Here is a 26,851-nt window from a genome sequence, read left to right on the forward strand (position 1 = left end):
TGGTTGGGACCCTTCCGGTTTAGCAGACTCCAGGACGCACCAACATTAGCGACACGGGCATTAAATATCCTGACATTTTTTTCAACAACGTACCGCTGTGAACAAGGATTTTCAACTGTCTTGGGAATGAAGACAAAGAAGCGCAATCGCCTGGATGTCGAAAGCAGCGCGAGAATCGCTCTCAGTAGGCTACCACAAAGCCCAGGATCACAAACCTGGCGGCTGAAGTCCAGGCCCAAACTTCACATTGAATGTTTACCACACATTGGTATCTTGTATTCAGTATTGCATTGCATTTTGATTGTCATAGTTAGCCCTTCGAAACACATAGCACTAAACACTTTTGTTTTTGAAAATTGATCGTGGGGGTAATTGGCTCACTTCAGAGTGGAGATTAAGGTAACAGCCAAAAAAAGGTTGGGAACCACTGCTTTAAACTTAAAGTTTACATTACATTAAATACGATCTATTCCTTGTCTAGGTAAATACATACGAGATTAATGTAGCGATTCATGAATCCGGCCCGCCACGTACTTCATTTTCCTATATCAGGCCGCCAACTGGAGAAGTTGCCCGCCCCTGCACTAGAGGTACGTGTACCAAATGTCGCGAGCTGCAAAAGAAACGTTGTGGAAGCTAAAAGTTACAACGACTTAAAGTTGCTTTTGAGAATCTCAAACATGTTAAATATCAAATAAGTTAAACCTAATTGTGTTGTCTTTTCACGACCTGGATCTTCACGTTGCCGACGTGAGGATGCTGAAGGTATCAATGATGCGATCAAAAGTAGCCGACACAGGGACACCCAAGTGCCATCTAATGCTCACAAGCTAATGTTTATAATTCATTTTTGTATACTCAGTATGACCAGTATAATTAAAAAGTGAACAAATAAAGGATAGTATTTTTCAATTGACAGCAAAATAAATTTAAACAAACAGTTTGTTCCATTTTTCACTGGACTAGATTTTCGTGGTAGATATAATTGTTGTCGTCCCAGATCTCCAAGTTCTAAAAACACAACAAATTATTAAATTTATTGATTGAAGCCTTATCCCGCTTTGGAGCGTGAATACCAATTTGATTCCTACACGATACAGTTCAGTATAACGTTAGATTTGCGTTATGATTATTGTCTTAGTGTTACTGCATTGCACCGAGTCACGAGAGCTTGCTTACGTCGTACCTCCCTGTGACTGTGAGAATAGTTCGTAATTATTCCAGCAGGACTTCTTGGTAACCACAGAGTGATTTGCCACTTGTATACATTGCTCTACTCGTGCTGACCTCTTTTCAATTCTTTTACGTTTGTGGGTTTCTGTAGCTATTCTGCAGTACCTACAAGCGTAACACTGGTGTCAGAAGTAAAATTGAATCTACGTTGCAATTTTCTGAAGTGAGCAGATCATTACATTGTCGCGGTGGTTTTCTGCAGAAATTATTCATGGAGGAAACAGTCAAAGCAATGTTAGCCACAATGGAGAAACAGCAGAAACAGTTTTTATCAACGTTAAATGACATTAGTCGAATGCCAACCAGCGAATCAGCGCCAAAGTTTAAAAGTTTCAACCAGGATAAGGAAAAATGGAAACAGTATATGCAGAGCAGTGATGTACGCGCATACAAAAAATATTGACGCCGTCAGCGCAAACGCAAACGTTCGAAAAACCATACGCCGTATGCGTCAACGTAACTTGTAAATAAAGTTGGCGGCGTCAGCGCATACACTAGCATAAACTAATTTTGTTTGCTAGGTGCCAAACATTCACACGGTATAAACCACTCGAAACAAACAAGTTTTATTCTGAATTTCCACGAAGAAACACAAGCATCTGAAAGTGTTCATCTGACATTTTGCTGTGTTTTGGTTCCAATATGTCTTTGCCCATTGAAAACATTCTCTTCAACTGCAGCGCTGGAAGGTATTGGCGTGTTGCAGCGAAAAAAGACATTAAAAAGTATACGTTGACGCTATGCCCTAAAAAACCGCGAGAACTTTACGGCGTAGCTTCAAGCGCAAACTATCCAAAAAAAATGTGGCCGCAAGCGTTAGCGTAAACAAAAAGTCTACGCAGCAAGTTTGCGACGTAGAATTTGCGGCGAGTACGTACATCTCTTATGCAGAGGTTCTTGCATCACATGGACATATACAATGTTACAACTGATGACAAGAAACAGGCATGTTTGTTATCCTGGGTTGGCCCCGAGACGTATAGCTTGATTGAGAATGTGCTTGGTGACAAAAACGTACCTGATCAAACGTTCAAACAAATTTCAGATAAGTTACCATCGCATTTTAGAGATACCATCCATGCTCAAGCAGCGCGCCATAGTTTTCACAACTGTAAATTACAAGTGGGTCAGTCTTATATAGATTGGATAGCAACTTTACGAGGGCTTGCTCAAAATTGTGAGTTAACATGCAAAAGTGAGCAGCGCAGTTATCTCAGCTATGTCGAAGATCAGATTAGAGATGTTATTGTGTTAAACCAGTGGTTCCCAAACTGTGGTAGCCTAAGCGAAGGTGTTTCAGATGCTCCGCGAGAAACTCACTTAAGTTGACACGTGACCGTCCACGGTTGACAGTACAGTAGTTAAAATAAAATAATCAATGCTGCCACAGCAAATTCTAAAGCGCAAACTTTCAGATTGCTCAATGTACATTATTGTGTCGTAATTAATTTTATTCGTAGAAAATTCAAGCGTTTATGACGCAACACCTAGGTCAGTGGTTTTTAAACTTTTTTCGTTGCGACGGTTTTGAAAAAAATTCTTGGACTTGCGACGCACTCAGCGATAGGTATTTCAATAATTTTTATTTATTTGTGTCTCTAGCCTTTATTTGTCGCGCGACGAAATGAATTTAGAGTTGCGCCATGTGATTGTTAAACCATAAGAAATTCCTACAGTTTCACAATGATGAGTTCTCATGCACATGTCAGGGTATAACAATATCTGTGAGCGCTTTATTATGCAATTGAGTTTAGATGCAAAGCGGAATCATTGTGCGACGCCCTTGAAAAATTAAAACTACGCACCAAGGGCGTGGCGACGCACACTTTGAGAACCTCTGACCTGGGTTGTTTAACATAAAAGCCAAAACTTTTCAGTTTTCAATGTTGCTACTGATAGTCAGAGCCGTAGCAACCGCCCTCCGTTCCCACCGACCGGAAGGGGCCCCGCAAGGCATGAGGGCCTCTCCGTCTAAATTTTTGGAAGACTATCGAAATACAGGATACAACTCCGTGGTCATAAATGCACGCAAAATAACAGATCTTGTTGGTATTGAGCAGGTGTTTCCAAAAAACACAGTGCGACGTAGGAAGAGAACGTTTGATTACGAATGTGCTGACGATTCGAGCAGGGCCGGATTAAGGCGGGGGCTGACGGGGCTGCTGCCCCAGGCTCACCAAAAATATAGGCCCACCGATAACAACTTACCTAGAGCCACTGACATGCTTATTATCAGGATCGAAAGAATGAAGGACGAAAATCATAGAACAAATGCTCTGTGTAAACCAGTGGTTCTTAACCAGGGGGCACGCCTCCCCAGAAGCGCATCAGCTAATTTCCAAGGGTGCGCGAATCACAATCGAATAACAATCACAGACAAAAGAAACAGCCAAGGGGTTTATCTTGTCAATGGAAAAGCTTGAAACCGTTACTTTAGTTGAGTTATGGTCTTGCATAATGGAAAGGTTTCTTAAAACTAGTCGCGCGATTCAGGATAGCAAAATTACTTTGAATAAGGCAACAAATTTGCTTCAGGGTCTACATGACTTTTGTTCAAACATTAAGATCTCAGTTTCAAGAATTCGAAGAAAAGGGTAGAGTATTAAGTGGCTGTCATCATTATATTGAAGAAATTTTAACAAAGAAGAGAAGAAAAGTATGCTTGGATAGCGAAAGTGGAACTGGAGACACATCACTTGATCCATCGAGAAGATTCAAAGTAGACTCATATTTGCCAATCATTGACCAAATTATTTTGTGTATGAAATTCCGAATTGCAGCATACGATCGTCTTCAAATAGGATTTTCGTTTCTGGCAGAATTAAACACCATGTCTAACTAAAAAATTGAAGAGAGTGCTAAACCATTGCTTCACTATTATCCAGATGATCTAGAAGAATCACTGCCTGAAGAGATAATTCATTTTTCTGCACTGCTAAAACACCATTTTAACAGCGAATGCAGCAAAGAGACTTAAATGTTTAGATTCATCAATGAAAATGAGTTTGTGTATGCATTTCTTAACGTATCTGTTGTACTAAGAATGTATCTTTGTTTGGTGATTTCTAATTGTTCAGGTGAGCGCTCATTTTCAGTGCTTAAAAGAGTAAAGAATCAACTAGGCCAGTGGTTCTTAACCGCCGGTCCTCGGACCGGTGCCGGTCCGTGTAATTTTTTTACCGGTCCGCAAAAGATCTTACTTTCTGCAAAGCTTATTTTAATGTGGAGTCATTAGCATATTGTAAACTTGTGATCGCACTGTGAAACATGCCCAGCTGTAAAACTGACATATCTCCACGTAAAATTGTTTCATAATAAAGGTGAACTTTTTGATGACCTGATTCTGTGCCGTTGATAATGTTTTTGTGACAAATTGCATAATAGTTTTAAAAATTTTTGAAAAATTTCAAAGTCGTTGGAGACGAAAATTTGGAATTAGATAAGTTTGAAGTTCCGGGATAAAGTCAGGCCTGCAATGGAAATTTGCCAGAACCGGAGTTTGAGAAAGCAAAGATCTTGTTTTTCAAAGAATGGAATGAAGACAAGCCGATTTGCTATGGAGAATGCTGGTGAAATGGAGTGGTGAAACAAGTAAAAAGAGGTTCTGAACGTTGTGAGTCAACAATTGAAAGAGTTGGCTAACAATTTTAACGATTCATTTCGCGTAACATAAAGATCCTCGACATGGAAACTTTTGGATAAACAATCCATGCATCGATGATGTCAACACATGCGACCTTAATCTTCATGAAAAAGAAAGTCTGATTGAATTACAATATGTTATGCTTCTACTTTGCAGTCCAGATTCGAAAAACATCATCGTCACACTTTTGGTTATCTCTTGCGAACGAATTCGTGCCTAACTTTCAAAACAATCGATTTGATGGTAATTGTTTCAACCAGCTATTTAGAAACGACAGTTTTTTCAATCAATCAATTATTTTATTTTTCGTCATTAACGCGTCCGGGACGAAAAAGATACTAACTACAAAAATCGATATAAACCTACCAGCACGTTAACGAACGGGAAAAGGTGGCAAAACCTTGAAAGGTTTAAAACATGCCTGAATGAAAAATTATGTAGTAGGCTATATATCAGTAGTTAGCACGGCCACAATACCCAAAAAAACAAATAGCAAAAAATAAAACAAAAACAGAGAAGCACACATGTAGTAATAAATGACAGCCTAAGGAAAAGTGTTGTGGATTGAACTTGCCAGTTCCAATATTGATGTGGATGAGCAGTCATAATAATAATAATAGGATGGAGAAAGAAAACCGGACATAAAAGAAACCCATCCTCAAGCAAAAGCCCGTTTCAATGTGGCCCAGGAGAGCAGGTGTTGAGCTCTTTCTATGGTTAGACTGCACATCACACAGTAGCCTAAGACGGTTGAGGTTTGATATCCAGTTTAAGTTATTTTTTCTTGTCCTGGTGGGTGATGGAATGGATGAGCTGGTAGATGATGATGTCCTGATGGTGTTGGTGAAGCTCTCATCCCCTTTTGCGACGTGTCGTGTTGATTATGGAGTTTTGTTTTTGCTGTTAATATCTACAAACATAAAAGTATAGCACAAGCAATCGATATTATTGTCAGGTAAGCCTAATCTTTTGTAAATAATTTCGGATTTCCACTAAAATCTTCACAAGAATGCAAGAAAGCCTTTCTACGTTGTCTTTCTATTGCGTGTCCGTTTTGCTTAAATGTTGTTTTAGTTTGTGAATAAAAAGTGACTTTGTATCAGTCTTTCTAATTGAAGAAGGAAATTCGTTCCATGTTTTCGCACCTGTGAATTCTATTGAATGTTGAGTAAGCATTTTTAAATAGTATGGAATGTTTAGAGAATCATTCTTTTTCATGTCTGGCTTTTACAAAGCAAAGAAATCGCTTAGATGCCGAAACAGAGCTACGTGTTTTAGAAACTTCTTTGATATCTCCTTTTCCTCACATAGGCTACTGGCAGCGCAACAGGAGCAAATTTCTCACTGACATTGATTTTGTATGGAAATGGATTGACATTTTTCTGTTTGAGTTGATTTGATTGCCGTTTTATTCTAATTTTCGTCCTGAATACAAATCATATGCTAAAACCTTGCATTATGGTGCGCAACCAGGCCCGGATTTAAGGGGGGGCAGAGGGGGCAGTTGGCCTTTAAAGTTTCTGCAAAATGCTGTGCAGTACTGGACTGATGCTACTGAAGACGTAGAGGTGGTTTTTGCACGGGGCCCCCCCGATCTAAAAGTGCTCCGGGCCCCCCATCAGCTAAATCCGGCCCTGTGCGCAACGACAACTTTAGTTAACAAAACGTTACAAATATTCATTCTATTCACTACGATCTTAGGTTGCCGGTCCGCGAACATTTTTTAAAAAATTTGCCGGTCCCCCACTGTTAAAAGGTTAAGAACCACTGAACTAGGCCTACGTTCATCTATGGTTACAACAATCTTCTTTCACAAAAGCACATGAAAATTTTGCTACAGTAACGACATTGGCAAAGCTTTCCCGACGTCACAATTAACAAGAAGGCTGAACAGTGAATATGACTACAGATTTAAAAAATTTAATTTAAAAAATCATTTCTTCAAACTGCGTTCAACAATTAAATAAACTGTAGGCCAACAGGCAATGTTAATCGTATAGAAAGTCAGGAACAATTTTTAAAATCGTATCGTCGTCGTGTGAGCCTCTGGGGCCGAAAATGTATCCTTTTACCACGCCGGATTAATGATGTTTCCGAACTAAGTTGGAAGGCTGCTAGAGAGCAGCCAGTCTTTTATTTCATCATGCAAGACACGCAGACCTTCCACTCCATTAGGTGGTTTGAAGATAGTGCAATCGTTGATGATGTGATCTGCGGTCGGTTCCTCAACATCACATTCTCAAGTAGAAGAAGCCATTCACCATTGGTGCATGGTTGAGCGGAAAAGCCTGACGCCCGCACGGAGACGGTTGATTTGAGGCACACCTGTGAGATAGCCTGTCTTTGTAGTAGCCTATTTGTAATGTCTTTGTAATCGTATAAAAAGTCAGAAACAACTTTTTGTAATCTTTTTTATTACAAAAATACATGGAAAATCAGCAGAGCCCTATTGGCATATGCATTTCGTTCTACTACTGTAGAGCATTATGACACCCACATGTCGCCTAGAGTGCATATATGAATATTGTAAAGTTCGATCAGCGTACGGTAAATTACTTAAGCTAACTAAATCGGGATTTTGAGTTTATTCAAATAGTTCGAGAGTTCTGATTGTTGCTCTAGCTAAAATTTTCTGGACAAGACCACAACACATATTATAATTTAAGTAACATTGATTATAAATATTTTAATACATAGAAATAGCCTGACACAAAGTAGTTAGGACCAGCCATATAAGCATGTGTCGATGCCTGCAGCGCATCTGAGTTGGTCTAGATGAAAATCCAACTGAACTCTGGCAAGCAAACACCTGCTTATATGTCTGGTCTAGCCAATAAAATAATCAATTAGGGCCACATATGCGTTTTGTTGACCAATGAAATAATTGCAAGTACTGTACAAAAATTTATATAATTTATCACTCTGCACTTAAGTAGCCTAATTTAATCTGACGCAGGTGTGACATCCTTCGAGTGATTTATGAGTGAGTCCGATATCTTTACAAAAGTTCCGACATATAAAGAACGACCTAAAAATTCACACACAATATCCTTAATTGCGGAACTCCGATAGGTGATTTGGGGATAAAACAATAATTATTTGTGCAGTCTTCTGGCCACGCTTCGCACGCATTTCCAATTCATCAATAGGCTCTTGTTTTCAGGACATTACTACTTGGTTAAGAAACACTGAAATACTTTGATATAATGAATCACGTAGGATATAGTCCTTGCCAAACAACAATCCATCAAATTGTGATGTGGCTGATAATATGAGATTGTTACACTATACCTCACCTAGAATCTACGTCGACGCTAAAGTGGGAGGGTTGCAAGACCCTGTCGCGATAGTGCCGACGGTATAATTCGATTCTTAAATCATCGTCATTAATGTCATAAGGTAAGGGTTGAGTTAGTATCTTCTGGTTCAGAATTTTCGTGCTTCTTTAACCGTATTAAGACTGGGGTTGGGCATAATGTGCCCACCCCAATTTCAAACGATTGTATTTTAATGGGCATATGTGCTAATAAGCTGAAATTTCTTGACTTTTCCTAAATATTACTTGGCTAAATGTATTTAAAGTGTCTTGGCTATACCTTATTCGGTTTGGGAGATATTCTACTGTTTTTAGCATGTACCTTGAAATATTTCATTGATTTGCTCCTGGAGTGAGAGCAGATTGCGCTTGGTTGGTTTCTTTTATAAAAAGAGTGACAGATCATCGATCGTTTATTCAAAGGAGCCAAGCCGCCAAGCCGAGTCGCCTAATGAGCTTGTCGCGCGTGTAATTTGATTAGTTGTGAAGAAGACACTGCGTGATGATTTGCGTCTGGCATAAATTGCATATGCAATTGATTGAGTTTCGCTTTTAGCAGCATGATCGTTGCTTACTTCACAAGGTAGATTTAAACGATCTGTCTTAGCCTGATGCTGCGAGTTTGCTGTGACAATGACATAAATTGCATACAGTTACTTCTGTCTGTGACTGAAACAAAACCATTTATTTTACGCAACGGATATATTCTTCTTGCAATAACCTACTTCAAAGTTTGGTTGCTTTGCCTTTATCAGTTTTTAGTCTTTAGATGTCCCTCTAATGTGAAATTGACGAAATGAAGCAGATATCGACAGAAAAAAACAACAATGTGTTGATGGAATGTATTTTGAAAATGAATTCGCATATGTATATGAAGGAATTTCGAACTAGATAAGTTGTATAATACAAGTCAAATGCATCACTTTACTAATTGGGGAATGGTATATAATGCTATGAATGATATATCTCTAAGCTCATACAAGCCTGATGGCAGCAAGTGCCATGTTTTCATCGATTCAATATCATCAGCTGTTGAATCGATTTAATAATCGACAAGTTTGCGATGAGAGAATGCTTGCACACGATCGCCTATACTATAGGATTCTTACATCGAAGCAACGTTAGACGAGTTTGATTTATCGTAAAATTGGCTGCCTGCCTCCAATGACTGCACAAGTGGACAACGCTTATTGTTATGTTTCAAAAGATAAGTGTTACAGCAGCACATTGCTGTTTCAGCTTTGATTTATTATCATCATGGTTGAACCAATGTAAAATGACGTAACTCCTGGGTATATATAGAATGCGAAAAGTCTGTAATTTTATATTTTCGCACTACGTTTTTGTTTTGCATCTGTTTCTGCAGAAACGTGGTAAATAAACAATTCCTGATTTCGCTAATTGGATTGTTCTAAACATCGGCAAACCGTTGCAATTTATACCCAGCTCGAAAACTCGGTAAGTTTGACATTAGTTCTACGTTGCTAGACGTTGAATCAACATAAATATGACCATGATATGACAGATTGTACGAGCTGTGTATCAGCGTGTAAACTGAGTAACAGCGTGATTTGTTTCGTTTTTCACTCTGAAACGCACAGTATATTGGTAATGGAGCCTTCTTATTTGAAGCAACATTGTAATAATGTAACAGTGGCGCATTTTTTTTTGAAGCCTCAAAGAAGTTCACCCTCAGCCGTAACAGCTACGGTACACAACCCATTCAGCAACGCTAGTCCTTTTTACATTGATTCAACGTCTGCAAACGATGAATCAATGTAAAAAGGACCAGTTTTGCTCGCTTGGAAGCCATGCATAAGGATAAGCTGGTTTACACTGGCGCGCAAGAACAACTAGCAAAATTAATTTAGTCGAGTGTTGTGATGCCAAATAAAAGATTTCACAGCACGGGCGGCGCTACGCATCATCGTAAACCGACTCTATTAGCTTGTATCATGCCACTAGCAAACATACAAGACAAACCGTGGTTTTATTCAATGATTTTGATGTAACGCAGATGTTCAATTGATATAACTCGCTCGCTGTAATACGGTATTGAATAGAATCAACGTCTTCTGATTTCATTTGCATTTGATCGTGTTTTCCTGTTTTCAAATCCCACCATTGTTACGCAGATCCAACGTCAAACGACGTAAAAACGTTGCTGCGATTGAAACAAACAGAAATAAAACCATTTCCATGTGCTTGTTCTTCACTGACAAATCGGCCATTTTTACGTGGAGTCAACAACTAAAGACGTTGAGTCGACGTACAAATGATCAATTTTTCTCTGTAGGTTAGTTGACATATTTCGACAGCTCTTTTACTTAATTGTTCTTACATCCTGTTGTTTACATTATAATCAGGCAATAAGTTAACGATAATGGCATAATTTATTAACCCATCATTCAGTTCTACGAATGATATTTGTAGTTGTAAAACACCAAAGATAGAAATGTTTGCTTTGAAATTACTTCGATTTTCGAAACTGTGCCCATTCAACGTTGCAAATCAACAAAATAGTAAATAAAGCACAGCACGCCATAACTCTAGCCTTGCATACAAGATGTAGGCTACACGCATAGCCTACTATTTCAGCCGTCATCACGCATAATCAAACGTGCTAATACTTGTTTACAACAAGGTAGTCCAGTAAATACAAACAAAATAACTTTTACATGCGAGTCCTCACTAAAATATTATTGAAGCAGAAACGCTATTTACTGCACAATACGCGTATTGTAATGAGAAACACTTAATCACATGACGATATTTTATGATGTAATTATAATTCATCATCATCATCATCATCCGTTCAGTCGTTTACGACTCTCGGTCACTCTATACGTCACTCCACATCTCTCGATCCCACGCAGCCTCCTTCAATTCATGCACTCCCATACCACTGTCATTTACAATTGTGTCCAGCCATCTTGTTTTTGGGCGCCCCTTTCCTCTTCCTCCGCTGGGAAAGACCTGGCAACCTACCCCAGAACTTTTGCCAAAATACTCTATGATGACAAAACGAAAAAGTGGAGACGAAATGGTACCAGAAAGTGGAACCTACAGGCTGGACGGTACCAATCAAGCTACTGGAGAAGAGCAAAGAGAAGGTCAAATGAACTCAAGTACTAATGCCGCGAATAGGGCAAAGCCTTTTGGACCCCTAATTGCTGAAACGGCTTGCAGTGAAACTACCACTCTACGCTTCACTAAACCATACAAAATTGGAACATGGAATGTCAATGGATAAATTATAATTAACTGCATTGAATCCACGTTTATTGACGGTTATTTACATTCACCGTTGCTTTTCAGCTAGAAAATCGCCCATTTTACGCCCAATCGATGTGAATTATTTCCAGCTTGGCAATAAGAGTGGAATTGTTAGCTGTGTAAGAATATATATTTTTGCGGCTTGTAGCCAAATCTGCCTATATCTCTAGCAACGCTTGTTTCCGATCTTCGCATCTTTCCAAACAAACTGAAGTCATATAAACAATTTTCACGTCTAAGCACTGTGGTCAAACGTTGAGTCGATATAATAATGTCGCACTTTTGCCGGCTGGATAATTACAGAACAAATAGATTCTCAGAAGTTGATGAGCCGTTACGGTTGTTAGCGTGAGAGACAGAACGCAAAGTGTGACGCGGGATTACAGTGACGTTATTATCTCAAGCAGAGCAAGCCTTGTTTCTTTATTATAATTTACATCTAACTTTTGCGAATTGATGACTGTCTAATAAATCTATTATAGCTACAGATATACACATGATTCGAAGACACGTTTAAATTTTTTGGAAAGTCAGATAAATTTTCTTTCACTTGGTAAAATATCTAACTGACAGTATGCATATCAAAGGCGTAATAAACGCTCAAAACCGTGGGCACATTATGCCCCCCCCAACTCAGGGAATCCCTTGAGAGCCCAGTCTTAATACGGTTAAGTCGTCGATGATTCCGTACTTCTGTAAAGTTTGTGGATCTGCATGAGGGATTGCGATCCGCTCTGATTGAAGCGTTGCTGATCATTTTGTCATACTGCATCCTCTTGTAATGTTGATTGAGAATGAAATGTCTTTAGCTGGAGCTGACTGCAGAGGATACGCAATGATTGTAGATGTCCGTAAAAGGGCAACATCAGTGTTGTAACAGTTCATTAGGAGGTCCTTGATGTTTGTGATGAGGTCGTGGATAGGCAGTTTCTGCAATGCATATTTTTGGGCCTAGGCGATTTTACGTTATAATAATCATGATATACAGTACATATTTGATTACAAGTTGGTTAATATAAATACAAAGGGAGTTACAAAATCTCAATATCATGCATCATTGAGGGTCTGACGCGCGGCTAGCATCGATTCGGCTGGTCCAACCGGGGTGGTAGATGAAAAGTGACGTTGTCGTAATAAAGAGCGGTGGCGTATGGCTGAAACCAATGTGGGTATGGTGATTTTAAACAGCCATACTGTCCAGACCACGCCCCAAACTAAAGCTATAATTAATAAAATTGACAATAAAGCATTGACGACGGGTGACGTGATGGACGATATTAAACGTAGAGACAAATGTTTAATTGCTGTATCTGCATTTCCGGTCAAGGATGAGATGGAGATGGTGGTTTGATCAGTGCGAGGGAATAGATTCTGAATTTGGTCATGCAAGGCTCTGGTTTTGCTTAACACATTATAAACTTCTCCCATATCTTCTAAGGGATAAGTTACGGTAGGTAAGGCTGAAGTAAGTTCTGAGTAGTCAAATGAATGAATTTCACCGTTTACATATTTGAGAGAAGGAGAGAGAGGAATTACTTTGGAGTCTGTACCTGCTAATGTATAATTGTGATAAGTATAAAATCTATCATTTATTTTGAAGGTGTATGTTCTATCGGAGTGGTAATTTTCATAAAACTCAGTTTGTAAATAAGCGTTGCTATCTTGTGGTGACCCCTTAATTTGATGAAACCTTTTGTATAAATCAAGTTTAGAAAAGATTTGCTTCCCATGGAGGTTGTTTGCGAAATCATGCAAGTATGGTAAGCTGTAACGATCAGGTTGAGTTTGATTGTTTAAGGCTCTGTAATCTACCACCAATCTATATTGATCTGTTCCTTTTTGGCAATTAATAAAGCTACTGACGAATATGGACTATTAGAAGGCCTTATTACTCCTAAATCTAGAAGTTTATTGATCTCTAGTCGTAGAGCTGTCATCTTTTCAGGTGACAATCTAATTAGCTTGCCTCGTGTTGGTGGACCTGTGGTCAAGATATAATGAAATACGTTAGGTATGACGCGCGTCGAGTAAGTTGATATGTCAAACACCTTGAAGAATCGCTGTGCGATTGTTGAGAAAGGGTAACTCCCTCCTGATTGCCCATTCAGGAGAGTCCCAACCGTAGGGCATTGAGGTTGCGCTTTGTGGGAGTCCGGCGCCGGTTGACAAGAGTGTTGACTAATGAGGCGTTTTTGTTTAGCATCTACGAGTAAGTTGTAGTGAGACAGCAGATCATTACCTATAATGGAGCATGGTAGATTGGTAGCAAGATAAAACTCCCATTGCAATTTGAAGGGAAGTCCTAAACATATTGTGAGCTGTTGTTTGCCATGGACAGGAATTTTTGTGTTTTTAGCCGCCCTAAAGTTGGACGTAATAGGTAGTAGTGTGCGTGTTTGTCAGCAGTAAGAAAGGATGACATTGAACCTGTGTCGATGAGAAAGCTAATATTATTTAGTTTATCACAAATTGTAAATAGATGGTCATCATTCAAATCCCTAGTTAGTGCCACCGTTCTAACTAGGTTGTCTAGTTTTTTGGTTGAGAGTTGTTTCGCCATTGACATGGCTGCGTGCAATTCCTTGCGTTTGTTCCATAAGTATTGTGGTAGTAGCAAAGCCGGTTATTCTGTGTCCTGCCTTGGCGTGCATGTAGGTTTACTGGAGTAGAATGTGTTTCTTGGTGAAAGTGAATGGGTCTCCTTCCCGTTTGCCAATTCGCTTGTGGACGTCTTTCGTTGAAGTCTCTACTTCCGAATGATACCCAGTTGTATGTAGGCCTATTCTGATTGCGATGTTCCTTGTTACGTTCAAATGAAGACACCACACGATTTACGTTGTTCGACAACTGCTGTATGAGCTGTTCTAATAGTTGATTGATTAGTGCTTGCTGATTTGAGTTGCTGCTAGAACTGCTGGAACTTGTAGATCCGGTTGTGAGTAGTACAGCGTCAGCCTTTTTTGCTATCGTATCTAAGCTATCAGATAAGTTGCTGGCTAAGATTCTTCTTATTTCTATCGGCATCTTTTCCATCCATAACTTTTTCATAATGTCCTCTGTGGTTTTATTTGTAGGCCCTCTCTCTTCTGGCTCTAAACACTCACGCATTTGGCGTAGCAAAAAACTGGGCTCCATGTCACCTAAAGAACCAAAACTGAAGAGCCTGTCCGATCGGTTTGATTGTGATGGTCTAAATTCGTTAATTAAAGCTTCCTTAAGAGCCTTGTATGGAGTGACTGGGTCGGGATGAAAAATTGTCTGGCTTATCCTACGTAGATGTTGAGCATCTATACTGGAAATCATAAAATCGTACCTTTCTTGTTCTTCTGAAATTCCATATTGATGGAAGATGGCTTCTACAACTTGAAGCCATAGCAGGACATCCTGATTCCAAAAGGATGGAAGACTGGTTGTTGGCTTCTGACTGGTATATGGTGTACGATATGATTCTCCCTGGGTCAAAGTGGAGTCCATGTGACGTGCCATTGGTTGAGGGTATCCATGAAAAGAAAGCGGTTGGAGGTCGATTGGTCAGATAGGCCTAATTCTGTAGTTTGGAACCTGACTGCAGGGGTTGATATGGGCCTACCGCTAATATATAGTATAGACTCTGCAGGAAAATTTGAATCGGTATTAAACAGATTAGGATCGGGTGTTGTTACATTTAGTGATGTCGAGCTTGGACCCGGCTGCTGATCATGATCATTGCTGGTTATGTTTCCGGAAGATGATACTGGGTTGTCTTGAGTGTCGTCTTCATAGACAGAGTTTTCGTGGCTCGACATAGTGTGGGACTGAGAAGTTAAGATAGCAGAAGTTGATTAACTTGGGTTGTGTTGAGAGATTTGAGGAGAGTGGGTTTGTCGAATCGTAAAGCGCTTCTTTATCTTATTTAGTGAAGAGAATAATGGAACATTCATTTGATAATACTGTACGACTAACAGCAATGTACTTTATTTTTATAACTAAAATACCTTTTCGATGAATTTGGTAGAAGAATGTTGTAGAAATGGTTAATAATTTATCATCAGAGTTGATTTTGATGTATAAAATCAGCGTTTTTTTTAAACCTAGTTTATTGCTGTACCTAGATCAAAGAATGTCTGGTCTATGTCTGGTCTAGCCAATGAAATAATCAAATAGGGCCACATATGCGTTTTGTTGACCAATGAAATAATTGCAAGTACTGTACGAAAATTTATATAATTTATCACTCTGCACTTAACCCTATTTCCTGTGAGGGGGAGGGGGTCGGTGGGGACTTGGTACTTTTCAAAGCAATATCATTAAAGAACTACGCGATCCACAGCTTTGAAATTTCTTGACTTTTCCTAAAAATTATTCAAGTATTTATTCCACTGTAAATGACGTTGCTATTGTCTATAGTTTTAAAGATATTACATGATTTTCATAACATACTCTGATAATTTAGCTAGCTACTAGCTAGCCCTTTTGTTTTCAAATTATACGGATTAATAGGATTACTGAGCGCCGCCGTGCGTGGTCTGCGACGCAGATATCTCATGAGTTGGCTTTGTTGTAAAGCATTCAACCGTAGTGATTCCGCCTTTTGTTTGCAAACTCGAGTTTTGAGTTGCTTTGATTAAGCTTTTAATTACATCTGAGTTTCTTTAAAATTATGAGAGAGCATCCGATAAGCTATGCTGAAAAAAATGTAATTTTACGTTGTTTTCTATGGCCAATACATTTTGTTTCTAACTTATAACAAGAAGCAGTAGGAAAATTCTTGACAAAAGTCTGTTTATCTCATAAAACAAACAGACTGATGTGGTAAGTTTCTTGATTTCTTGTCGGAAAGCAAGGAGTGCGTTCTTGACCCGCCAATAACCTTTTGCATGTACCTGTACACTTATATTCACATGAATATTTTTGGATGTTGTGAAAATGTTTTATGAAAACGAGAGATTGATGGATACTGAAAAGAACTTGACACAGACTATCTAAACTGCTTGGCCTTTGTGGAAAAACACGCGCAGCTAAATTATTGTGCTTTGACAAACATTATGTATATTGTATCAGCACTGAATCTTTACCTAAATGGTAATTTTGCAGTTGCTTGAGAGATTACAAAATTATTTTTTCTCTACGAGGATTTAAAAGTTTGGATATATCTTAGCAGAAACACTAGTAGGACCAACTCAATAAATTCAAACTTTTCATTCAAATGTTGGTCTTCAAAAGCTTATTTTCACAAAACGGTGTAGGCCTATATATTTTTCTCCATAAATTTGGACGTTTGTGTCATTTGGAGCAAAGTTGTTTGTTGGGTTGAAAGAATCTGAAATCAATGCCTCGTTTTTGTAACGTATTGTAACGCAATCTATCAGTCAGCCGCTTTTGTGACTTTTGTTTTCGAATACATTTCCGTGACAAAAGACTAGCTTTTGTAATAACGCCTTCAACCATAAAGTTGCATTCTCTGACTGCATCTCAAACGCTATACCATACTCAGCAATTTTTCTAAAGCATTGTTACACAAAATGCATATCTGACAAAATAAGGAAATATGTTGAATTGAATTATTGTTTATACGGATCGTTTTCCTTGTCTCATAAAACTAATTAGAAAAAAAGAAAGAACGATATTTATCGTTTGGCGTAAAAATATGTATATTGAGGTTCACCTTGGTTTGCATAATGAAAATCACCACAAAGAAATGCTCGAAGTGATTTTCGCAGCTATTTGATCCTTCGCGATGATATCAATTATATTTTTTATCAGATGAAACCTGTTCAAATTATTTTTTTTTTAAACTATTGTTCATTCAAGAATATAATACTTTGTAAATATAACTTACTTCATTTTTGTGTTTTCACTTCATTTTTTTCACAAGCAAGACTTTACACAAAACAACTTCAGGGTGAGCCTACCTAGGAATGTCGACTCGATAAGTTATTTGCAACGTGAGCCGATTGACCATAGTAGCTTAAATGGACCAGAAAGCTGTGGCCAAAACTTGATTACTTTTTATCAACATGTTTGCACATTGGGAACAGCAACCATTTGTTTCAAATCAGCAAATAACTTTTTGTCATTGGTTCAACGTCTGCAGACGTCTAAACTAACATACAACAAAATTGGTTTTCTGGGTTTTTGGTTTGGAAAAACATCATTATGATGTATTGTGACGTGGTCCATCAGCCAGCAGTAGTTTATGCGTCTTTTGTTTTTGGGTGTGTGTCAATTACAAAAGATGGCTTTTGCAGTAACGCCATCAACCGCAAACTGCATCTAAAATGCTATTTCAACATTTGAAAAGAAAGAAATCTTTTAATGCCTAATAAATAACGACACAAAATGCATGTCCAACAAATTAGAAAAAAAATGTAGAAAACGTTATCTTGCAAATCTAGTTAGCAAAATAAAAAAAACATTTTAATCATTTAGACACAAACGTGCATTTTTAAAATATCAATAACCTTCAATTTTGCCCAAGGAAAAAGTCAAAACTTTAGTGATTTTTTGTTTTTGTACGACAATAGCACTCAGCCTGAAAAAGTTTTTTTTGCAAGATTTGATATCTTGCTAAATGTATCTATTTTTCGTATCGTTATGCCACGACTTTGAGTTTGTCACGCAGAACGGGAGTTCCATTTGGCAATGTGCAAACGACCTCTTCTATAGCCTACCAACACAATTTGACTAAACGATTATTATCACTACATTTTATCACAACTGTTAGCAAAATTGTTTCATTTAAAGTGATCATTGTTGGTAAGTATTGAAACATATCACTTTTGTAATGCATATAGTGACATAGTTCATCAGTCAGGAGTTTTAGACGCTCTTTGTTTTTGGAGTGCATGATGGCCAAAAATGGCACGAGCTCCCATCGAAGCAAGTCACTACCTTTGGATAGGTTGTTGTTCAAATACCACGTGACACCATTAGGCTACCTTATTTTTCTGTATTCAACCGCTACCCAGACAGCAAATCAGACACTTTTTACATATGTTAAAAACAAATAAATAGCTCCCTGAGATGTGCTGTGAAATACAAAGTGTGTTTCTTTATCATGCATAACCAGATTCGACAGTGGGAATGTGAAAAAAATTTGCTTGATTTAGTTCTAATATCAAGTAATGACAGTACGTTTGAAAAAGTGTAGACTATAAACATGTGGCTCAAAAAGAACTTGAAATAGTTTTTTTTTGTGGTGATTTTGTCTCATTCTCTGCAAATGTTGAAACAAAGCAAAATTTTTTTACAATGCCTCCGGCAAAACAACAAGCAAACGTTAGTCGACGCCAATTACGATTTCATTGAAGCGTGGACGACGTCTCCGCGTAAAAGATTAAAATGGTACACAATGGAATTAACCCGTCACACTCAATTATAGGTTAATTAAGAAGCGATTTCTCAAGTCAAATAAAAAAAATATGACCAACCATCAAATTATTTGATTTCTCAATTTGTGCTGTTGAACAAATTGCAAAAGAGTTGCGATGCTGTGTTGTCAGATAAATTATCTGCATCATGTGAAAATTTGGTTGATCTATCTTGCGTAGTTTTTGAGTTAGACGAGCTCAAAGTGCTAGTGTCGAACTAACCCCCGTCCGCAGGTCATCTGGCCAAAAAACGTCACAGGAAAAAGGGTTAAGTAGCCTAATTTAATCTGACGCAGGTGTGACATCCTTCGAGTGATTTATGAGTGAGTCCGATATCTTTACAAAAGTTCCGACATATAAAGAATGACCTAAAAATTCACACACAATATCCTTAATTGCGGAACTCCGATAGGTGATTTGGGGATAAAACAATAATTATTTGTGCAGTCTTCTGGCCACGCTTCGCACGCATTTCCAATTCATCAATAGGCTCTTGTTTTCAGGACATTACTACTTGGTTAAGAAACACTGAAATACTTTGATATAATGAATCACGTAGGATATAGTCCTTGGCAAACAACAATCCATCAAATTGTGATGTGGCTGATAATATGGGATTGTTACAGCATCAATAGTGCCTTATTCAAATAGAATCAATTTGCAACTTTTTGTAATCTTTACGATTGCGTGATTGCGTCATTGTTTCATGTCATGCATCATTGAATTTGTGTGTGCAAAGCAAGACGATCTCTCAGGGTAGGCACTTTACCACTACCCACTCGTCGAAAAGCGTAGGCTACTCGCGATTCTGCTGATTTCAGTCATGTGACTCGACACGTGATATTCTGATCGAAAAATTTTGATACAAAGAAATTTAACTGAATGCTTCGCTACAACCAGCGTTGCCTAATGGTTAGGGCAGAGGAGTAGTAATTTCGATTTCGTGGGTTCGATTCCCACCCTCTGCTAATACTATTTTTTCTTCTGCAACTGAACTGAGTGCAAGAAGGATCTTAATGACTGCAATCAATGGAGTTTATAAGGAAAATTGTGAATAAAACACAAAGCAATTTCACATTGAAAAGCAGGCACTCTTCGACGAATGGGTGATGTTAAAGTGCCTACCATCCCTCAGGCCTGGACACCGCGCCAGTGTTGCCGTTTGGTACTCTGGAGTACCAAAAAGTTAAAAATTTGGTACTATTTTGGTTGCATTGGTACCCTAAAAATGATTCGGTACTCTGCAAAAATTGGTAACACGACAATTCAAAGCAGATAATTCAAAGCCAACAATTCAAAGCCGACAATTCAAAGCCGACAATTCAAAGCCGATGATTCAAAGACAAAAGGTTAAGGTTAGGTTTAGAGTTAGGGTACTAGCGGTCACCATGGGTTACCATAGGTTGGGGTAATGGTTAGAGTTAGTGTTAGGGTTAGGGTTATTGTCTTTATCGTAAGTAAATTATCGGCTTTGAATTGACCGCTTTGAATTTACCGCTTTGAATTGCCTGCTTTGAATTGACGCATAACCGCAAAAATTTGGTACCATTTGTAGTTTTTATTATTCGTATTGTACTTTTTTTCAATATCGGAAAAGTTTGACTACCTGACAATGAGCAAAGCGCTAGGTTGACATTGGGTCTTTTGTTTGTCTTTGGTCTTTATTTTGCCTTTGGTATTGCCTGGTAATGGTAAGGGCGGGCGTGTTTTTATTTCGTCTCGTAAAAAAAATTGTTTTTGTAAAAAATAGCTGCCAAATGAAGGTTTTAAAGGAAAGAATGGGTGCTGATTGGTAATTTGACAGCGAAGTTTGCAGGGAAGCACGGATTTGCTGAAGAGAAGGTAGGCCTACATGTTAAAACTGAAGTTGGTAAGAGGGAAGGTTTTTGCTGTGGAAGAGGGGTACATATTGACGTGTTGGTAGCCTGTTGAAGTAGGTGACTCGTGACTGGATTGGCTGTGACGGTTGAAGGTTTCCGCTGAAGAAGAGCTTTGCAGCAGATCAATAGAATGAACTGCAGGTGAAGTTAGATTCAGCTGAATGAAAGAAAGCCGGCTGAAAGAACTGAATTTTAAAGTAGCCTAATTTTCTTTGTTCAATCAATCCATCAGTTTGTTTATTTATCACATTTTTGTCACATTACACATTTGTTCTGATTATGATTTTAAATTAACTGTACGCAGGCACGGATTTATGGCACGAAATTTGTGAAAAATTGTATGTTTCCGCATCAAATGGTTTGATATGCTTCTAAACAGCTGATATTAGTCCCTCGGCATCACAATTGATGAAAATGGTTGTTTTAATGTATATTTTCTAGCATATCGTATATGTCGTAGTATCATTGTTCATATCTGTTTAGCTTTTTCTTTCTTTTTAATTGATTTTCAAATTTTCTGGCTCCCCCCAAAAAAAACTCTTATATTCGCGCCTGACTGTACGGTATGCCTACATGTTTAAAACTTGGGCCATGACAGTTGCAAACTTTAAAGCTGACTGTTTTGAACCGATAAGATCGATACTTGAATGTCGGTGCACCACTAATTTGTAGACCTACTGCGCTAGTATCTAAATAAATAGTGAGGCCAACTAGCTTAAAACAGAAATAATTTTAACGTAGTTGCAGTAATAGCCTTTTTCAGAAAACATTGGCTAGGCCTGCTATAGCCTATTAACGATTAATAGTCTAATTGTATTAAACTGCTTATTTCTGTGCAGTGTGCACCAATGGGTGACTCTGCGACCATTGCAGTGTTACTTCTAATTTCATTTTCTGTATGGTAGGCTATATGGCAAAAGTATAAGCAACCAAATGCTATCATAAAAATAGTAAGCATTTGAAACATGGGAAGTTGAATTCACTTGGTCGTGCAGCCCACCTGAATCTAGCCTGGTAAATAACAAAGATAAAAAGATTTCAGCTACCGCCTACCGGTACTGTAAAGTTTGTAACTTTCTTGTCAATCCACGTCGATCTAACGTGGTTTGACACGATAAAAGCAAATTGCCCAAAAAAAGACCATAATTTGATCATGATCATAATTTTATTCTGCGCTAATAAAGTTGATAAAAGTTTTGCTATTTTTAAAGGTGAAAAAAAATTGGTACTCTGTTTATCAATTTGGTACCCATTTAGAAAAAAATTTGTACCCATTTAGAAAAAAATTGGTACCCATTCATTAAGTGTGGTTGGCAACACTGCAGCGCGCGCCTCCAGTCGAAAGCTGGAGGTGGATGGTTCAAGCCATGGTGGCCTATATAAGAGGTCTTGACAACGCTCACGCTGCTGTCTGGACTGGAGGCTGATTGTCAGGATTTTGCTGTCTGGCGTTTATCTCGGATAATTTGATATTTTGAAGCAAAACCAAGCAGCACTGAGTTGCACACAAGCTGAAGTGTAATGTGGCCTTTCTACTAAGCTTTCTTGTACATAAAGCACACTTCATCAGGCAAAAGAACGCATCTCATAACTGAATGATTTTACAATAATTATCAGTTGAGAACCAGCCAAAAATAAATGCTGTTGACAGCGGTAGCACACAAGCATCAATATTCATTAACAAGGCACAATTATCATCAACATAACGTTATTGTTGGATCTAATCTTCCTTGCTTGAAAATCAACGAAGATGTGAAGTTTACCTCATATGCTCCAACGTATACTTCGATTTTTCCAACTCACTCGGTGTATGTGTACTTGCAGCTACAGTATAATTATGCTTCCTAGTATATTTTCACACTTTTCAGACATTAACAATCATTGAAATAAACTCTAGTTTTTTACCCAAATATATAGCACTGAAGCAAATTTAGCATCACTAGGCCAGTGCTTTCTGCACACAACTGTATGCTTCGTCACATTCAAGTTTGCTCGTGGGATAACTTTAATCCATTTAAGACGTTCCTGCTCATTTTTCGGAAACCTATAGACTGATAATTTTGATAAGCTTGACTCATAGTTTCCTTTACACAGTGGAACACAGCACTTTAATGGCATGATTAACTTGACACTAACAAGCAGCAACTGTAGCAGTGGTAGGCTCCTGTACTGTAGTTAGCTGAACGACTATTATTATTATTATTTTATTATTTATTTGCGTCAGACGAAGTTGTCCATATCTAAAACAAAAACAACGAAATAATACACAAACTGCAAATGCACAAAGGTCACAGAGAGCCACTTTGGATGCCGTCGATTTAACATTTCACTAAATGGGCTATCTACTGTTATAAATTTACATACAATGAGCGTTGGAAGAATTGAAAGTATTCAGAACGATAAAAACAATCAGATGACATCAGGTCTGATATAAAGCGATTTGAAGAGTGAATGCAACGGTTGATAAACGAAAACATGTTTTTCCTCAATAAAGCATCAAACGTTGTTATATTATTCATTACTTGATATTTACGGGCACTGACATAACGAGGCAAGTTGTGCAATATTCTAAAAGAATCATTGTAAGCAACATTTAATCGTTTTATACTAGAAGATCTAAACTTGTTCCACAACTGGGATGCGTAAAAGGACAGACAATAAGAGCGAAATACAATGTTTTTTACAGCGGGTGAGCATTTAGCGAAATGAGATTTTGCATTATTTGCAGCACAGTACTGAGAGCGTACCTGCCTTGAAATATCAGTTTCATCTGAGAGAGAACTCTCAATAAATACACCCAGGTATTTTACAGAGTCCGTGAACACAATTTCAAATTTACCTAGATGTAGCAGAGGAGCACGTGAAAGATAAAAGTTTTTTGGGGAAAATAACATAGCCTACCAAATGACTTTTTAGAATTGAAAGTAATTTCAGGTGCAACAGCATACTTGTGGCAAACATCTAACAAATTTTGTAAGCCACACAAACTAGGCGAGATGCAGCAAATGTCATCAGCAAACATAATATGATTTAGACAAGAGTTGCCAACATAGCAACCAACTTTTGTTTTATTGAGCTCATAAGAAAGCTGATCAATATATCCTGCAAAAAGATAGGGGCTTAACACCCCACCTTGTCTGACTCCATTGGACACATTAAATGATTGGGACAGATGACCTCCCCACCTCACTTGCATGGTTTGTTTACTATACCAGTATTTCAATAAGCGAACAAAATACATAGGCACGTTGCGTGTGATAAGCGTTTTAAACAATATATAAATGATGATTGACTTTGTCGAAGGCTTTTGAAGCATCCAAAAAAAAAAACAGCATATACAGGAGTGTCATGACTGATATAAGAGGACACTGCTTGTTTTAATAAGAAAACACTCATGTCAGTACTATGGCCAGACTTAAACCCAAATTGATTGTCACTAGTATTCAAAAAAGGCAATAGATGATTCAAAATAAAACGTTTAAACAGTTTTGAGATTACTGTAGCTACAGCAATAGGTCTATAGTTACCTGAATCTTGAATGTCGCCATTCAAATTCTTTACAATTGGGACTAGAACAGTGTCCAAGCAAGAATTTGGTACAACACCATGACTAAGACACATATTAAAAAGTACACTAATATAAAAACGAATAGAATAATCAGCATTAACAAGATGTTCAGCTGAAATTTTATCAGCACCAGCAGCTCGATTTAATGGCAGTTTGGCAAGCAAGGGACCAACTGTGTCCATGTTGCAACGAAATATTGAAAGATTATGATATTTATCCTTAGAAGAAATATATGAGTTAACAAATTCTTTTTCAGTGTTGGTTTTGCTGAAATTTAGCAAGGAGCTGAAATGATGCTTCCACATCTCAGCAACAGCTTCAGGACCTTTTGCTCCACCAACATTTACAGGAAGAGAACTATTTTTGCAAGTACATTTTTTTACCTTCTGCCAAAATGACTTTTGTTAGCTGTCCAAGTTGAGTGTTGAGGCAAGTGCATTAGCTCTATGTTGTTCAGAGGCATTTTTACAACGGCGAAAGGCTTTTTTAAACTCCTTTTGTTTATTCTGCATCAACTCATACAGATAACCATTGCGTTGTTTCTCAATTTTCACCCACATGATGTAAGTTTCTCTGGCAATAGCATGAGCTTGCTTAACTTCATTATTCCAACCAGGGACAGAAAATTTATTGCATTTCTTCTTATCAACTTATTATACTGTATTTTTTTTACTGTAGGTTTACAACTAAAGGTAAAACAGTTATTATAGGCCAACTACTGACATAGGTGTAGGTAGCAAACAAAATTTTGGAGAGAGACTCATTTACCTAGATTTTAGCATACAAGACAATTATTCAAAACTAAACAATGCAGAAAGGAATACCATACATCATATAGTTGCTTCTGTGGATTTTATGGTGTAAACCAACCTATTTCATATCTAAAACTCCAAACAAACCAGCTTTTCTACAGTTTTAGTAGGGTGCAACTTAGACCTACCATTATACTTGTGTAAGCTAGTATGTAAAACCTACTTGACTGCACACAAAGCTATTGGGGCAAATCATCATCTACAGAAATGTTTTTACACAACACTAGGACGCAATACTTTGTAAGCAAGACTGCTTTTGCTTTACACAGTACCTTGTACTTGCACTGCTCACAAGTTTACTGCGCTCTAAACGTACGATACTCGCACTGCAGCTCCAGCCGCGATTTAAAATCAGCGGCCAGTCGAAGAAATCTCTCAAGCGTTGACATGACCTTTTACTAGAGGTCACCATGGTTCAAGCACAGATATCTTACATATAGATATGCAACTCAGTGGTGCGTAACGATGTTTGAAGACCAACAGCGTAGCTATGGCTATATGCATTGACTTCAAACTTGGCACAGCAAAACAACTTTATTTTTAATATATTTTTTTGGTTTTTGTTTAAATAAAACTTTATTCGTTTTCAAGTTGACGTATGGATTGCTTGTGATGACGTCACATTCTCCTTCCGCTTAGACTGCTTTAAGGAGATTCTGGCGATTGAAAACAAATCACAGTCACAGAGGGTACCTCTAAATACCCATTGTCTGGCATTGTAGGCATTGTCAGGCATTGTCAGGCATTGTCGGCTTTTTGGGGGGTTGTGGAGCATTTTCAGGGGATGTCGAACATTTTCAGGGGTTTCAGGTATTGTGGAGTAGGCTAACTACTTTCAGGCATTGTTGGGAATTTCTAGGCATTGTGTAGGATTTCCAGGCATTGTCGATCATTATCAGTGGTTGACAGGCTTGTGAGGCATTGTCGAACATTTTCAGGCATTATCAAACATATTCAGGGGTTGTCGAGCGTTTTCAGGGGTTGTCAGGCATTGTAGAGTAGCTACTTTCAGGCATTGCTGGGAATTTTCAGGCATTGTCTAGGATTTCCAGGCATTGTCGATCAATATCAGTGTTTGACAGGTTTGGTAGTCATTATGGAACATTTTCAGGCATTGTCGAACATTTTCAGGGATTGTCGAGCATTTTCAGGGGTTGTCAGGCATTGTAGAGTAGCTACTTTCAGGCATTGTAGGGAATTTCTAGGCATTATCTAGGATTTCCAGGCATTGTCGATCAGTGACGTTCGGTGGCTTAAACCATTGAGAAAGCAACTTGGAAATATGCTGCAGCAAGGTAGTAGGCACGAGGGGCGTAACCGTCGGGCGAAGCCCGAAGGCGTGTTGCCGAAGGCAACACTTCCAGCAGGGGGTCTGGGGGGCCTCCCCCAGAAAATTTTGAAAAACACTTCCAATTTGGTGCGCTCTGAGAGCATTTCCAAAACAAAATCTTCGGACTTTCCCAGTCCGAGGATAAAGATTCAATCAATCAATCAAACTGGGACTAGTCTAGAATGTTGGCTGCTTTTTTAGACTGAGCACAAAAACTTATTGTCAATGTCATCTGTAAGCATTTACGACATGCATTGGACTGGTGCATTAGTAAAGAGCAAATAATTAGCCTATAAATTAAGCTAGTCCATTCTTGAAGAACACAAGTATGTTTGCTCTGTACTTGTGATGTCAGTCTGTTGACCCAAAGAATTTAAAAAACACTTGTGCTGTTTCAGTACTGGTTGGTTAATGTACCCTTTGGAATTGCATGTTTTATTGTAG

At 38.3% G+C, this 26,851-nt stretch overlaps 2 protein-coding genes and 1 pseudogene across 2 annotated transcripts in view; 1 reads left to right on the forward strand and 2 right to left on the reverse strand.

Moving 5' to 3' along the window:
• The window catches only part of LOC145765718 (uncharacterized), a 1,283,504-nt gene that overhangs the window by 239,756 nt on the left and 1,016,897 nt on the right, over nucleotides 1-26,851 (reverse strand). The window lies entirely within an intron of this gene.
• LOC145764717 (uncharacterized) overlaps nucleotides 1-26,851 on the reverse strand; it is a 99,291-nt gene that overhangs the window by 44,229 nt on the left and 28,211 nt on the right. The gene's annotated exons all lie outside the window — the stretch shown is intronic.
• LOC145765598 (uncharacterized) lies at nucleotides 3,189-5,096 on the forward strand (annotated as a pseudogene).

This window comes from Aplidium turbinatum, chromosome 2, assembly GCF_918807975.1.
Source record: "Aplidium turbinatum chromosome 2, kaAplTurb1.1, whole genome shotgun sequence".
NCBI classification, from domain to species: domain Eukaryota; kingdom Metazoa; phylum Chordata; class Ascidiacea; order Aplousobranchia; family Polyclinidae; genus Aplidium; species Aplidium turbinatum.